The following is a 14,314-nucleotide window of genomic DNA, read 5'->3' as shown; positions in this document are numbered from 1 at the left end:
GTCTCCATCTGTGTCGGTGTCTCTGTGTGTGCCTGTGTTCCTGTATCTGTCTGTTTCTCAGCCCTTGTCTCTGTCTGTGTCTCTGAATCTGACTGCGTTTCTGTCTGTGTCTCTGCCTGTGCTTTTTTCTCTCTCTCGGTCTGTGTCTGTCTGTGTTTCTGTCTGAGTCTCTGTCTGTGTCGCTGTCTCTGTCTGTGTCTCTGTCTGCGTCGCTGTGTCTGCCTGTGTCTCTGTCTGTGTATCTGTCTGTGTCCCTGTCTCTGTCTGTGTCTCTGTGTCTGCCTGTGTCCCTGTATCTGTCTGTGTCTCAGCCTGGGTCTCTGTCTGTGTCTTCGAATCTGACTGCGTTTCTGTCTGTTTCTCTGCCTGTGTATTTTTCTCTGTCTCGGTCTGTGTCTGACTGTGTTTCTGTCTGTGTCCCTTTCTCTGTCTGTGCCTGTGTATCTGTCTGTGTCTCTGTCTCTGTCTGTGTCTCTGTGTCTGTGTCTCCGTCTGTGTCTCCGTCTGTGTCCCTGCCTGTGTCTCTGCCTGTGTCTCTGCCCGTGTCTGTGCCTGTGGCTGTGTCTCTGTCTCTATCTGAGTCTCTGTTTGTGCCTGTGTCTTTTTCTGTGTCGCTGTTTGTGTCTGTGTCTCTGTCTGTGATTCTGTCTCTGTCTGTGTCTCTGTCTCCGTCTGTGTCTATTTCTCTGTCTATGTCTCTGTCTGTGTCTGTATCTCTCTCTCTGTGCCTGTGTCCCTGTTGTGGCTGTGTCTCTATCTGTGTCTCAATCTGTATCTCTGTCTGTGTTTCTGTCTGTGTCTCTTCATCTGTCTGTGTCTGTCTCTGTATCTCTGTCTGTGTCTCTGTCTGTGTCACTGTCTGTGCCTGTGCCTGTGTCTCTGTTTGTTTCTGTGTTTGTGTCTCTGTCTGTGTCTCTGCCTGTGTCTGTGTCTGTCTCTGTATCTCTGTCTGTGTCTCTGTCTGTGTCACTGCCTCTGTCTCTGTCTGTTTCTGTGTGTGTGTCTCTTTCTGTGTCTCTGTCCGTGTCTCTGTCTGTGTCTCTTTCTCTGCCTCTGTCTGTGTCTATGTCTCTGTCTGTGTCTCTGCCTGTGTCCCTGTCTCTGTATGCGGCTCTGTCTGTGTCTCTCTGTACCTCTGTCTATGTCTCTGTGTCTGCCTGTGTCTCAGTCTCTGTCTCTGTCTGGGGCACATTCTGCTGCACAGACTGTGTTTAAGTGTGAGGCACACACCCAGCTGATCGGCATTGGGGGAGTCATAAACACCCAGCTGATCGGCAATGGGGAGAGGCACATATCCAGCTGATCGGCAATGGGGGAAGCACATACCCAGCTGATCGGCAATTGGGGGACGCACACTCCCAGCTGATCGGCAATGGGGGGCAAGTACGCACCCAGCTGATCGACAATGCGGGGAAGCACACACCCAGCTGATCGGCAATGGGGGGAATGACAACCCAGCTGATCGGCAATGGGGGGAGGCACACACCCAGCTGATCGGCAATTGGGGGAAGCACACACCCAGCTGATCGGCAATGGGGGAAAGGACAGACCCAGCTGATCGGCAATGCGGGGATGCACACTCCCAGCTGATCGGCAATGCGGGGAAGCACACATCCAGCTGATCGGCCATGGGGGGAAGGACACACAAGCTGATCAGCAATGCGGGGAAGGACACACCCAGCTGATCGGCAATGGGGGGGGGGGGCACGCACCCAGCAGATCGGCAATGGGGGAGGCACACACCCAGCTGATCGGCAATGGTGGGTGGCACACACCCAGCTGATCGGCAATGGGGGGGAACGACAGACCCAGCTGACCGGCAATGCGGGGAAGCACACACCCCGCTGATCAGCAATGGGGGGCAGGACAGACCCTGCTGATCGGCAATGCGGGGAAGGATAGACCCAGCTGATCGGCAATGGGGGAAGGACAGACCCAGCTGATCGGCAATGGGGGGAAGGATAGACCCAGCTGATCGGCAATGGGGGAAGGACAGACCCAGCTGATCGGCAATGGGGAGGGACAGACCCAGCTGATCGGCAATGGGGGGAAGGACAGACCCAACTGATCGGCAATGGGGTGCAGCACACACTCAGTTGATTGCAAATGGGGGGAAGCACACACCCAGCTGATCAGCAATGCGGGGAAGGACACTCCCAGCTGATCGGCAATGCGGGGAAGCACACACCCAGCTGATCGTCAATGGGGGAAAGCACACACCCAGCTGATCGGCAATTGGGGGAAGCACACACCCAGCTGATCGGCAATTGGGTGAAGGACACTCCCAGCTGATCGGCAATGGGGGGAAGCACACACCCAGCTGATCGGCAATGGGGGGGAGGCACACACCCAGCTGATCGGCAATGGGGGGGAAGCACACACCCAGCTGATCGGCAATGGGGGGAAGCACACACCCATCTGATCAGCAATGCGGGGAAGGACACTCCCAGCTGATCGGCAATGCGTGGAAGCGCACACCCAGATGATCGGCAAAGGGGGAAGCACACACCCAGCTGATCGGCAATGGGGGGAAGCACACACCCAGCTGATCGGCAATGGGGGGGGGGAAATGACACACCCAGCTGATCGGCAATGGGGGGAAGGACACACCCAGCTGATCGGCAATGGGGTGGAAGGACAGACCCAGTTGATCGGCAATGCGGGGAAGCACACACCCAGCTGATCGGCAATGGGGTGGAAGGACAGACCCAGTTGATCGGCAATGCGGGGAAGCACACTCCCAGCTGATCGGCAATGTGGGGAAGCACACTCCCAGCTGATCTGCAATGCGGGGAAGCACACTCCCAGCTGATCGGCAATGCGGGGAAGCACACTCCCAGCTGATCAGCAATGCGGGGAAGCACACACCCAGCTGATCGGCAATGCGGGGAAGCACACAGCCAGCTGATCGGCAATGCGGGGAAGCACACACCCAGCTGATCAGCAATGCGGGGAAGCACACACCCAGCTAATCGGCAATGCGGGGAAGGACACTCCCAGCTGATCGGCAATGCGGGGAAGCACACACCCAGCTAATCGGCAATGGGGGGAAGCACACACGCAGCTGATCGGCAATGGGGGGAGGCACACACCCAGCTGATCGGCAATGGGGGGGAAGCACACACCCAGCTGATCGGCAATGGGGGGAAGCACACACCCATCTGATCATCAATGCGGGAAAGGACACTCCCAGCTGATCGGCAATGGGGGGAAGCACACTCCCAGCTGAACGGCAATTGGGGGAAGGACAGACCCAGCTGATCGGCAAAGCGGGGAAGCACACACCCAGCTGATCGGCAATGGGGGGGGGGTGGCACACACCCAGCTGATCGGCAATGGGGGGAAGCACACACCCAGCTGATCGGCAATGGTGGGTGTCACACACCCAGCTGATCGGCAATGGGGGGAAGGACACACCCAGCTGATCGGCAATGCGGGAAAGGACACACCCAGCTGATCGGCAATGGGGGGAAGGACAGACCCAGCTGATCGGCAATGCGGGGAAGGACACACCCAGCTGATCGGCAATGGGGGGGAGGCACACACCCAGCTGATCGGCAATGGGGGGAAGCACACACCCAGCTGATCGGCAATGGTGGGTGTCACATACCCAGCTGATAGGCAATGGGGGGAAGGACACACCCAGCTGATCGGCAATGGGGGGAAGCACACACCCAGCTGATCGGCAATGGGGGAAGGACAGACCCAGCTGATCGGCAATGGGGGGAAGGACAGACCCAGCTGATCGGCAATGGAGGGAAGCACACACCCAGCTGATCGGCAAGGCGGGGAAGGACAGACCCAGCTGGACGGCAAAGGGGGGAAGCACACACCCAGCTGATCGACAATGGGGGGAAGCACACTCCCAGCTGATCAGCAATGGGGGGAGGCACACAACCAGCTGATCGGCAATGGGGGGAAGCACAATCCCAGCTGATCGGCAATGGGGGGAGGCACACACCCAGCTGATCGGCAATGGGGGAAAGGACAGACACAGCTGATCGGCAATGCGGGGATGCACACTCCCAGCTTATCGGCAATGCGGGGAAGCACACACCCAGCTGATCGACCATGGGGGGAAGGACACATGAGCTGATCGGCAATGCGGGGAAGGACACACCCAGCTGATCGGCAATGGGGGGGGGCACACACCCAGCTGATCGGCAATGGGGGGAAGCACACACCCAGCTGATCGGCAATGGTGGGTGTCACACACCCAGCTGATCGGCAATGGGGGGAAGGACACACCCAGCTGATCGGCAATGCGGGGAAGGACACACCCAGCTGATCGGCAATGGGGGGGAGGCAAACACCCAGCTGATCGGCAATGGGGGGGGAAGCACACACCCAGCTGATCGGCAATGGTGGGTGTCACACACCCAGCTGATCGGCAATGGGGTGGGGCACACACCAAGCTGATCGGCAATGCGGGGAAGGACACACCCAGCTGATCGGCAATGGGGGGAAGCACACACCCAGCTGATCGGCAATGGGGGAAGGACAGACCCAGCTGATCAGCAATGGGGGGAAGGACAGACCCAGCTGATCGACAATGGGGTGCAGCACACACTCAGCTTATTGGCAATGGGGGGAAGCACACACCCAGCTGATTAGCAATGCGGGGAAGGACACTCCCAGCTGATCGGCAATGCGGGGAAGCACACACCCAGCTGATCGGCAATGGAGGGAAGCACACACCCAGCTGATCGGCAATGGGGGGAAGCACACACCCAGCTGATCGGCAATTGGGTGAAGGACACTCCCAGCTGATCGTCAATGGGGGGAAGCACACACCCAACTGATCAGCAATGGGGGGAGGCACACACCCAGCTGATCGGCAATGGGGTGAAGCACATACCCAGCTGATCGGCAATGGGGGGAAGCACACACCCATCTGATCAGCAATGCGGGGAAGGACACTCCCAGCTGATCGGCAATGCGTGGAAGCACACACCCAGCTGATCGGCAAAGGGGGGAAGCACACACCCAGCTGATCGGCAATGGGGGGAAGCACACACCCAGCTGATCGGCAGTGGGGGGAAGCACACTCCCAGCTGATCGGCAATGCAGGGGAAGCACACACCCAGCTGATCGGCAATGGGGGGAAGCACACACCCAGCTGATCGGCAATGGGGGGAAGGACAGACCCAGCTGATCGACAATAGGGGGAAGGACACATCCAGCTGATCGGCAATGGGGGAAGCACACACCCAGCTGATCGGCAATGGGGGGAAGCACACACCCAGCTGTTCGGCAATGGGGGGAGGCACACACCCAGCTGATCGGCAAAGGGGGGAAGCACACACCCAGCAGATCGGCAATGGGGGGAAGCACACACCCAGCTGATCGGCAATGCGGGGACGCACACACCGAGCTGATCGGCAATGGGGGGAAGGACAGACCCAGCTGATCGGCAATGCGGGGAAGCACACTCCCAGCTGATCGGCAATGTGGGGAAGCACACTCCCAGCTGATCGGCAATGTGGGTAAGCACACTCCCAGCTGATCGGCTGTGCGGGGAAGCACACACCCAGCTGATCAGCAATGGGGGGAAGCACACACCCAGCTGATCAGCAATGTGGGGAAGCACACACCCAGCTGATCAGCAATGGGGGGAAGCACACACCCAGCTGATCAGCAATGTGGGGAAGCACACTCCCAGCTGATCGGCAATGTGGGGAAGCACACTTCCAGCTGATCGGCAATGTGGGGAAGCACACTCACAGCTGATCGGCTGTGCGGGGAAGCACACACCCAGCTGATTGGCAATGCGGGAAAGCACACACCCAGCTGATCAGCAATGGGGGGAAGCACAGACCCAGCTGATCGGCAATGCGGGGAAGGACACTCCCAGCTGATCAGCAATGGGGGGAAGGACACACCCAGCTGATCGGCAATGGTGGGTGTCACACACCCAGCTGATCGGCAATGGGGGGAAGGACACACCCAGCTGATCGGCAATGCGGGGAAGGACACACCCAGCTGATCGGCAATGGGGGGGAGGCAAACACCCAGCTGATCGGCAATGGGGGGGGAAGCACACACCCAGCTGATCGGCAATGGTGGGTGTCACACACCCAGCTGATCGGCAATGGGGTGGGGCACACACCAAGCTGATCGGCAATGCGGGGAAGGACACACCCAGCTGATCGGCAATGGGGGGAAGCACACACCCAGCTGATCGGCAATGGGGGAAGGACAGACCCAGCTGATCAGCAATGGGGGGAAGGACAGACCCAGCTGATCGACAATGGGGTGCAGCACACACTCAGCTTATTGGCAATGGGGGGAAGCACACACCCAGCTGATTAGCAATGCGGGGAAGGACACTCCCAGCTGATCGGCAATGCGGGGAAGCACACACCCAGCTGATCGGCAATGGAGGGAAGCACACACCCAGCTGATCGGCAATGGGGGGAAGCACACACCCAGCTGATCGGCAATTGGGTGAAGGACACTCCCAGCTGATCGTCAATGGGGGGAAGCACACACCCAACTGATCAGCAATGGGGGGAGGCACACACCCAGCTGATCGGCAATGGGGTGAAGCACATACCCAGCTGATCGGCAATGGGGGGAAGCACACACCCATCTGATCAGCAATGCGGGGAAGGACACTCCCAGCTGATCGGCAATGCGTGGAAGCACACACCCAGCTGATCGGCAAAGGGGGGAAGCACACACCCAGCTGATCGGCAATGGGGGGAAGCACACACCCAGCTGATCGGCAGTGGGGGGAAGCACACTCCCAGCTGATCGGCAATGCAGGGGAAGCACACACCCAGCTGATCGGCAATGGGGGGAAGCACACACCCAGCTGATCGGCAATGGGGGGAAGGACAGACCCAGCTGATCAACAATAGGGGGAAGGACACATCCAGCTGATCGGCAATGGGGGAAGCACACACCCAGCTGATCGGCAATGGGGGGAAGCACACACCCAGCTGTTCGGCAATGGGGGGAGGCACACACCCAGCTGATCGGCAAAGGGGGGAAGCACACACCCAGCAGATCGGCAATGGGGGGAAGCACACACCCAGCTGATCGGCAATGCGGGGACGCACACACCCAGCTGATCGGCAATGGGGGGAAGGACAGACCCAGCTGATCGGCAATGCGGGGAAGCACACTCCCAGCTGATCGGCAATGTGGGGAAGCACACTCCCAGCTGATCGGCAATGTGGGGAAGCACACTCCCAGCTGATCGGCTGTGCGGGGAAGCACACACCCAGCTGATCAGCAATGGGGGGAAGCACACACCCAGCTGATCAGCAATGTGGGGAAGCACACACCCAGCTGATCAGCAATGGGGGGAAGCACACACCCAGCTGATCAGCAATGTGGGGAAGCACACTCCCAGCTGATCGGCAATGTGGGGAAGCACACTTCCAGCTGATCGGCAATGTGGGGAAGCACACTCACAGCTGATCGGCTGTGCGGGGAAGCACACACCCAGCTGATTGGCAATGCGGGAAAGCACACACCCAGCTGATCAGCAATGGGGGGAAGCACAGACCCAGCTGATCGGCAATGCGGGGAAGGACACTCCCAGCTGATCAGCAATGGGGGGAAGGACACACCCAGCTGATCGGCAATGGGTGGAAGGACACTCCCAGCTTATCGGCAATGCGGGGAAGCACACACCCAGCTGATCGGCAATGGGGGGAAGGACACACCCAGCTGATCGGTAATGGGGGGAAAGACACACCCAGCTGATCGGCAATGCGGGGAAGGACACACCCAGCTGATCGGCAATGGGGGGAAGGACACACCCAGCTGATCGGCAATGGGGGGGGGGGAAATGACACACCCAGCTGATCGGCAATGGGGGGAAGGACACACCCAGCTGATCGGCAATGGGGTGGAAGGACAGACCCAGTTGATCGGCAATGCGGGGAAGCACACACCCAGCTGATCGGCAATGGGGTGGAAGGACAGACCCAGTTGATCGGCAATGCGGGGAAGCACACTCCCAGCTGATCGGCAATGTGGGGAAGCACACTCCCAGCTGATCTGCAATGCGGGGAAGCACACTCCCAGCTGATCGGCAATGCGGGGAAGCACACTCCCAGCTGATCAGCAATGCGGGGAAGCACACACCCAGCTGATCGGCAATGCGGGGAAGCACACACCCAGCTGATCGGCAATGCGGGGAAGCACACACCCAGCTGATCAGCAATGCGGGGAAGGACACTCCCAGCTGATCGGCAATGCGGGGAAGCACACACCCAGCTGATCGGCAATGGAGGGAAGCACACACCCAGCTGATCGGCAATGGGGGGAAGCACACACCCAGCTGATCGGCAATTGGGTGAAGGACACTCCCAGCTGATCGTCAATGGGGGGAAGCACACACCCAACTGATCAGCAATGGGGGGAGGCACACACCCAGCTGATCGGCAATGGGGTGAAGCACATACCCAGCTGATCGGCAATGGGGGGAAGCACACACCCATCTGATCAGCAATGCGGGGAAGGACACTCCCAGCTGATCGGCAATGCGTGGAAGCACACACCCAGCTGATCGGCAAAGGGGGGAAGCACACACCCAGCTGATCGGCAATGGGGGGAAGCACACACCCAGCTGATCGGCAGTGGGGGGAAGCACACTCCCAGCTGATCGGCAATGCAGGGGAAGCACACACCCAGCTGATCGGCAATGGGGGGAAGCACACACCCAGCTGATCGGCAATGGGGGGAAGGACACACCCAGCTGATCGGCAATGCGGGGAAGCAAACACCCAGCTGATCGACAATAGGGGGAAGGACACATCCAGCTGATCGGCAATGGGGGAAGCACACACCCAGCTGATCGGCAATGGGGGGAAGCACACACCCAGCTGTTCGGCAATGGGGGGAGGCACACACCCAGCTGATCGGCAAAGGGGGGAAGCACATACCCAGCTGATCGGCAATGGGGGGAAGCACACACCCATCTGATCAGCAATGCGGGGAAGGACACTCCCAGCTGATCGGCAATGCGTGGAAGCACACACCCAGCTGATCGGCAAAGGGGGGAAGCACACACCCAGCTGATCGGCAATGGGGGGAAGCACACACCCAGCTGATCGGCAGTGGGGGGAAGCACACTCCCAGCTGATCGGCAATGCAGGGGAAGCACACACCCAGCTGATCGGCAATGGGGGGAAGCACACACCCAGCTGATCGGCAATGGGGGGAAGGACACACCCAGCTGATCGGCAATGCGGGGAAGCAAACACCCAGCTGATCGACAATAGGGGGAAGGACACATCCAGCTGATCGGCAATGGGGGAAGCACACACCCAGCTGATCGGCAATGGGGGGAAGCACACACCCAGCTGTTCGGCAATGGGGGGAGGCACACACCCAGCTGATCGGCAAAGGGGGGAAGCACACACCCAGCAGATCGGCAATGGGGGGAAGCACACACCCAGCTGATCGGCAATGCGGGGACGCACACACCCAGCTGATCGGCAATGCGGGGACGCACACACCCAGCTGATCGGCAATGGGGGGAAGGACAGACCCAGCTGATCGGCAATGCGGGGAAGCACACTCCCAGCTGATCGGCAATGTGGGGAAGCACACTCCCAGCTGATCGGCAATGTGGGGAAGCACACTCCCAGCTGATCGGCTGTGCGGGGAAGCACACACCCAGCTGATCAGCAATGGGGGGAAGCACACACCCAGCTGATCAGCAATGTGGGGAAGCACACACCCAGCTGATCAGCAATGGGGGGAAGCACACACCCAGCTGATCAGCAATGTGGGGAAGCACACTCCCAGCTGATCGGCAATGTGGGGAAGCACACTTCCAGCTGATCGGCAATGTGGGGAAGCACCCTCCCAGCTGATCGGCTGTGCGGGGAAGCACACACCCAGCTGATTGGCAATGCGGGAAAGCACACACCCAGCTGATCAGCAATGGGGGGAAGCACAGACCCAGCTGATCGGCAATGCGGGGAAGGACACTCCCAGCTGATCAGCAATGGGGGGAAGGACACACCCAGCTGATCGGCAATGGGTGGAAGGACACTCCCAGCTTATCGGCAATGCGGGGAAGCACACACCCAGCTGATCGGCAATGGGGGGAAGGACACACCCAGCTGATCGGTAATGGGGGGAAAGACACACCCAGCTGATCGGCAATGCGGGGAAGGACACACCCAGCTGATCGGCAATGGGGGGAAGGACACACCCAGCTGATCGGCAATGGGGGGGGGGGAAATGACACACCCAGCTGATCGGCAATGGGGGGAAGGACACACCCAGCTGATCGGCAATGGGGTGGAAGGACAGACCCAGTTGATCGGCAATGCGGGGAAGCACACACCCAGCTGATCGGCAATGGGGTGGAAGGACAGACCCAGTTGATCGGCAATGCGGGGAAGCACACTCCCAGCTGATCGGCAATGTGGGGAAGCACACTCCCAGCTGATCTGCAATGCGGGGAAGCACACTCCCAGCTGATCGGCAATGCGGGGAAGCACACTCCCAGCTGATCAGCAATGCGGGGAAGCACACACCCAGCTGATCGGCAATGCGGGGAAGCACACACCCAGCTGATCGGCAATGCGGGGAAGCACACACCCAGCTGATCAGCAATGCGGGGAAGCACACACCCAGCTAATCGGCAATGCGGGGAAGGACACTCCCAGCTGATCGGCAATGCGGGGAAGCACACACCCAGCTAATCGGCAATGGGGGGAAGCACACACGCAGCTGATCGGCAATGGGGGGAGGCACACACCCAGCTGATCGGCAATGGGGGGGAAGCACACACCCAGCTGATCGGCAATGGGGGGAAGCACACACCCATCTGATCATCAATGCGGGAAAGGACACTCCCAGCTGATCGGCAATGGGGGGAAGCACACTCCCAGCTGAACGGCAATTGGGGGAAGGACAGACCCAGCTGATCGGCAAAGCGGGGAAGCACACACCCAGCTGATCGGCAATGGGGGGGGTGGCACACACCCAGCTGATCGGCAATGGGGGGAAGCACACACCCAGCTGATCGGCAATGGTGGGTGTCACACACCCAGCTGATCGGCAATGGGGGGAAGGACACACCCAGCTGATCGGCAATGGGGGGAAGGACAGACCCAGCTGATCGGCAAAGCGGGGAAGCACACACCCAGCTGATCGGCAATGGGGGGGAGGCACACACCCAGCTGATCGGCAATGGGGGGAAGCACACACCCAGCTGATCGGCAATGGTGGGTGTCACACACCCAGCTGATAGGCAATGGGGGGAAGGACACACCCAGCTGATCGGCAATGGGGGGAAGCACACACCCAGCTGATCGGCAATGGGGGAAGGACAGACCCAGCTGATCGGCAATGGGGGGAAGGACAGACCCAGCTGATCGGCAATGGAGGGAAGCACACACCCAGCTGATCGGCAAGGCGGGGAAGGACAGACCCAGCTGGACGGCAAAGGGGGGAAGCACACACCCAGCTGATCGACAATGGGGGGAAGCACACTCCCAGCTGATCAGCAATGGGGGGAGGCACACAACCAGCTGATCGGCAATGGGGGGAAGCACAATTCCAACTGATCGGCAATGGGGGGAGGCACACACCCAGCTGATCGGCAATGGGGGAAAGGACAGACACAGCTGATCGGCAATGCGGGGATGCACACTCCCAGCTTATCGGCAATGCGGGGAAGCACACACCCAGCTGATCGACCATGGGGGGAAGGACACATGAGCTGATCGGCAATGCGGGGAAGGACACACCCAGCTGATCGGCAATGGGGGGGGGCACACACCCAGCTGATCGGCAATGGGGGGAAGCACACACCCAGCTGATCGGCAATGGTGGGTGTCACACACCCAGCTGATCGGCAATGGGGGGAAGGACACACCCAGCTGATCGGCAATGCGGGGAAGGACACACCCAGCTGATCGGCAATGGGGGGGAGGCAAACACCCAGCTGATCGGCAATGGGGGGGGAAGCACACACCCAGCTGATCGGCAATGGTGGGTGTCACACACCCAGCTGATCGGCAATGCGGGGAAGGACACACCCAGCTGATCGGCAATGGGGGGAAGCACACACCCAGCTGATCGGCAATGGGGGAAGGACAGACCCAGCTGATCAGCAATGGGGGGAAGGACAGACCCAGCTGATCGACAATGGGGTGCAGCACACACCCAGCTGATCGGCAATGCGGGGAAGGACACACCCAGCTGATCGGCAATGGGGGGAAGCACACACCCAGCTGATCGGCAATGGGGGAAGGACAGACCCAGCTGATCAGCAATGGGGGGAAGGACAGACCCAGCTGATCGACAATGGGGTGCAGCACACACCCAGCTGATCAGCAATGGGGGGAAGCACACACCCAGCTGATCAGCAATGTGGGGAAGCACACTCCCAGCTGATCGGCAATGTGGGGAAGCACACTTCCAGCTGATCGGCAATGTGGGGAAGCACACTCCCAGCTGATCGGCTGTGCGGGGAAGCACACACCCAGCTGATTGGCAATGCGGGAAAGCACACACCCAGCTGATCAGCAATGGGGGGAAGCACAGACCCAGCTGATCGGCAATGCGGGGAAGGACACTCCCAGCTGATCAGCAATGGGGGGAAGGACACACCCAGCTGATCGGCAATGGGTGGAAGGACACTCCCAGCTTATCGGCAATGCGGGGAAGCACACACCCAGCTGATCGGCAATGGGGGGAAGGACACACCCAGCTGATCGGTAATGGGGGAAAGGACACACCCAGCTGATCGGCAATGCGGGGAAGGACACACCCAGCTGATCGGCAATGGGGGGAAGGACACACCCAGCTGATCGGCAATGGGGGGAAGGACACACCCAGCTGATCGGCAATGCGGGAAAGGACACACCCAGCTGATCGGCAATGGGGGGAAGCACACACCCAGCTGATCGGCAATGGGGGGAAGGACACACCCAGCTGATCGGCAATGGGGGGAAGGACAGACCCAGCTGATCGGCAATGCGGGGAAGGACACACCCAGCTGATCGGCAATGGGGGGAAGGACACACCCAGCTGATCGGCAATGGGGGAAGCACACACCCAGCTGATCGGCAATGGGGGGAAGGACACACCCAGCTGATCGGCAATGCGGGAAAGGACACACCCAGCTGATCGGCAATGGGGGGAAGCACACACCCAGCTGATCGGCAATGGGGGGAAGGACACACCCAGCTGATCGGCAATGGGGGGAAGGACAGACCCAGCTGATTGGCAATGCGGGGAAGGACACACCCAGCTGATCGGCAATGGGGGGAAGGACACACCCAGCTGATCGGCAATGGGGGAAGCACACACCCAGCTGATCGGTAATGCGGGGCAACACACACCCAGCTGATCGGCAATGCGGGGAAGGACAGACCCAGCTGATCGGCAATGCGGGGAAGCACAATCCCAGCTGATCGGCAATGTGGGGAAGCACACACCCAGCTGATCGGCAATGGGGGAAGGACACACCCAGCTGATCGGCAATGCGGGGAAGCACACTCCCAGCTGATCGGCAATGTGGGGAAGCACACACCCAGCTGATCGGCAATGGGGGAAGGACACACCCAGCTGATCGGCAATGCGGGGAAGCACACTCCCAGCTGATCGGCAATGTGGGGAAGCACACTCCCAGCTGATCGGCAATGGGGGGAAGGACATACCCAGCTGATCGGCAATGCGGGGAAGCACACACCCAGCTGATCAGCAATGGGGGGAAGCACACTTCCAGCTGATCGGCAATGTGGGGAAGGACAGACCCAGCTGATCGGCAATGCGGGGAAGCACACACCCCACTGATCGGCAATGGGGGGAAGCACACACCCAGCTGATCGGCAATGCGGGGAAGGACACTCCCAGCTGATCGGCAATGGCGGGGAAGCACACACCCAGCTGATCGGCAATGGGGGGAAGCACACTCCCAGCTGATCGGCAATGGGGGGAAGCACACCCCCAGCTGATCGGCAATGGGGGGAAGGTCAGACCCAGCTGATCGGCAATGCGGGGAAGCACACACCCAGCTGATCGGCAATGGGGGGAGGCACACACCCAGCTGATCGGCAATGGGGGGAAGGACACACCCAGCTGATCGGCAATGCGGGGAAGCACACTCCCAGCTGATCGGCAATGTGGGGAAGCACACTCCCAGCTGATCGGCAATGGGGGGAAGCACACACCCAGCTGATCGGCAATGCGGGGACGCACACTCCCAGCTGATCGGCAATGGGTGGAAGCGCACACTCAGCTGATCGGCAATGGGGGGAGGCACACACCCAGCTGATCGGCAATGCGGGGAAGCACATACCCAGCTGATCGGCAATGGGGGGAAGCACAC

The sequence above is a fragment of the Scyliorhinus torazame genome, chromosome 23 (genome assembly GCF_047496885.1).
Source record: "Scyliorhinus torazame isolate Kashiwa2021f chromosome 23, sScyTor2.1, whole genome shotgun sequence".
Taxonomy (NCBI): domain Eukaryota; kingdom Metazoa; phylum Chordata; class Chondrichthyes; order Carcharhiniformes; family Scyliorhinidae; genus Scyliorhinus; species Scyliorhinus torazame.
This window is presented reverse-complemented; position numbering follows the sequence as displayed.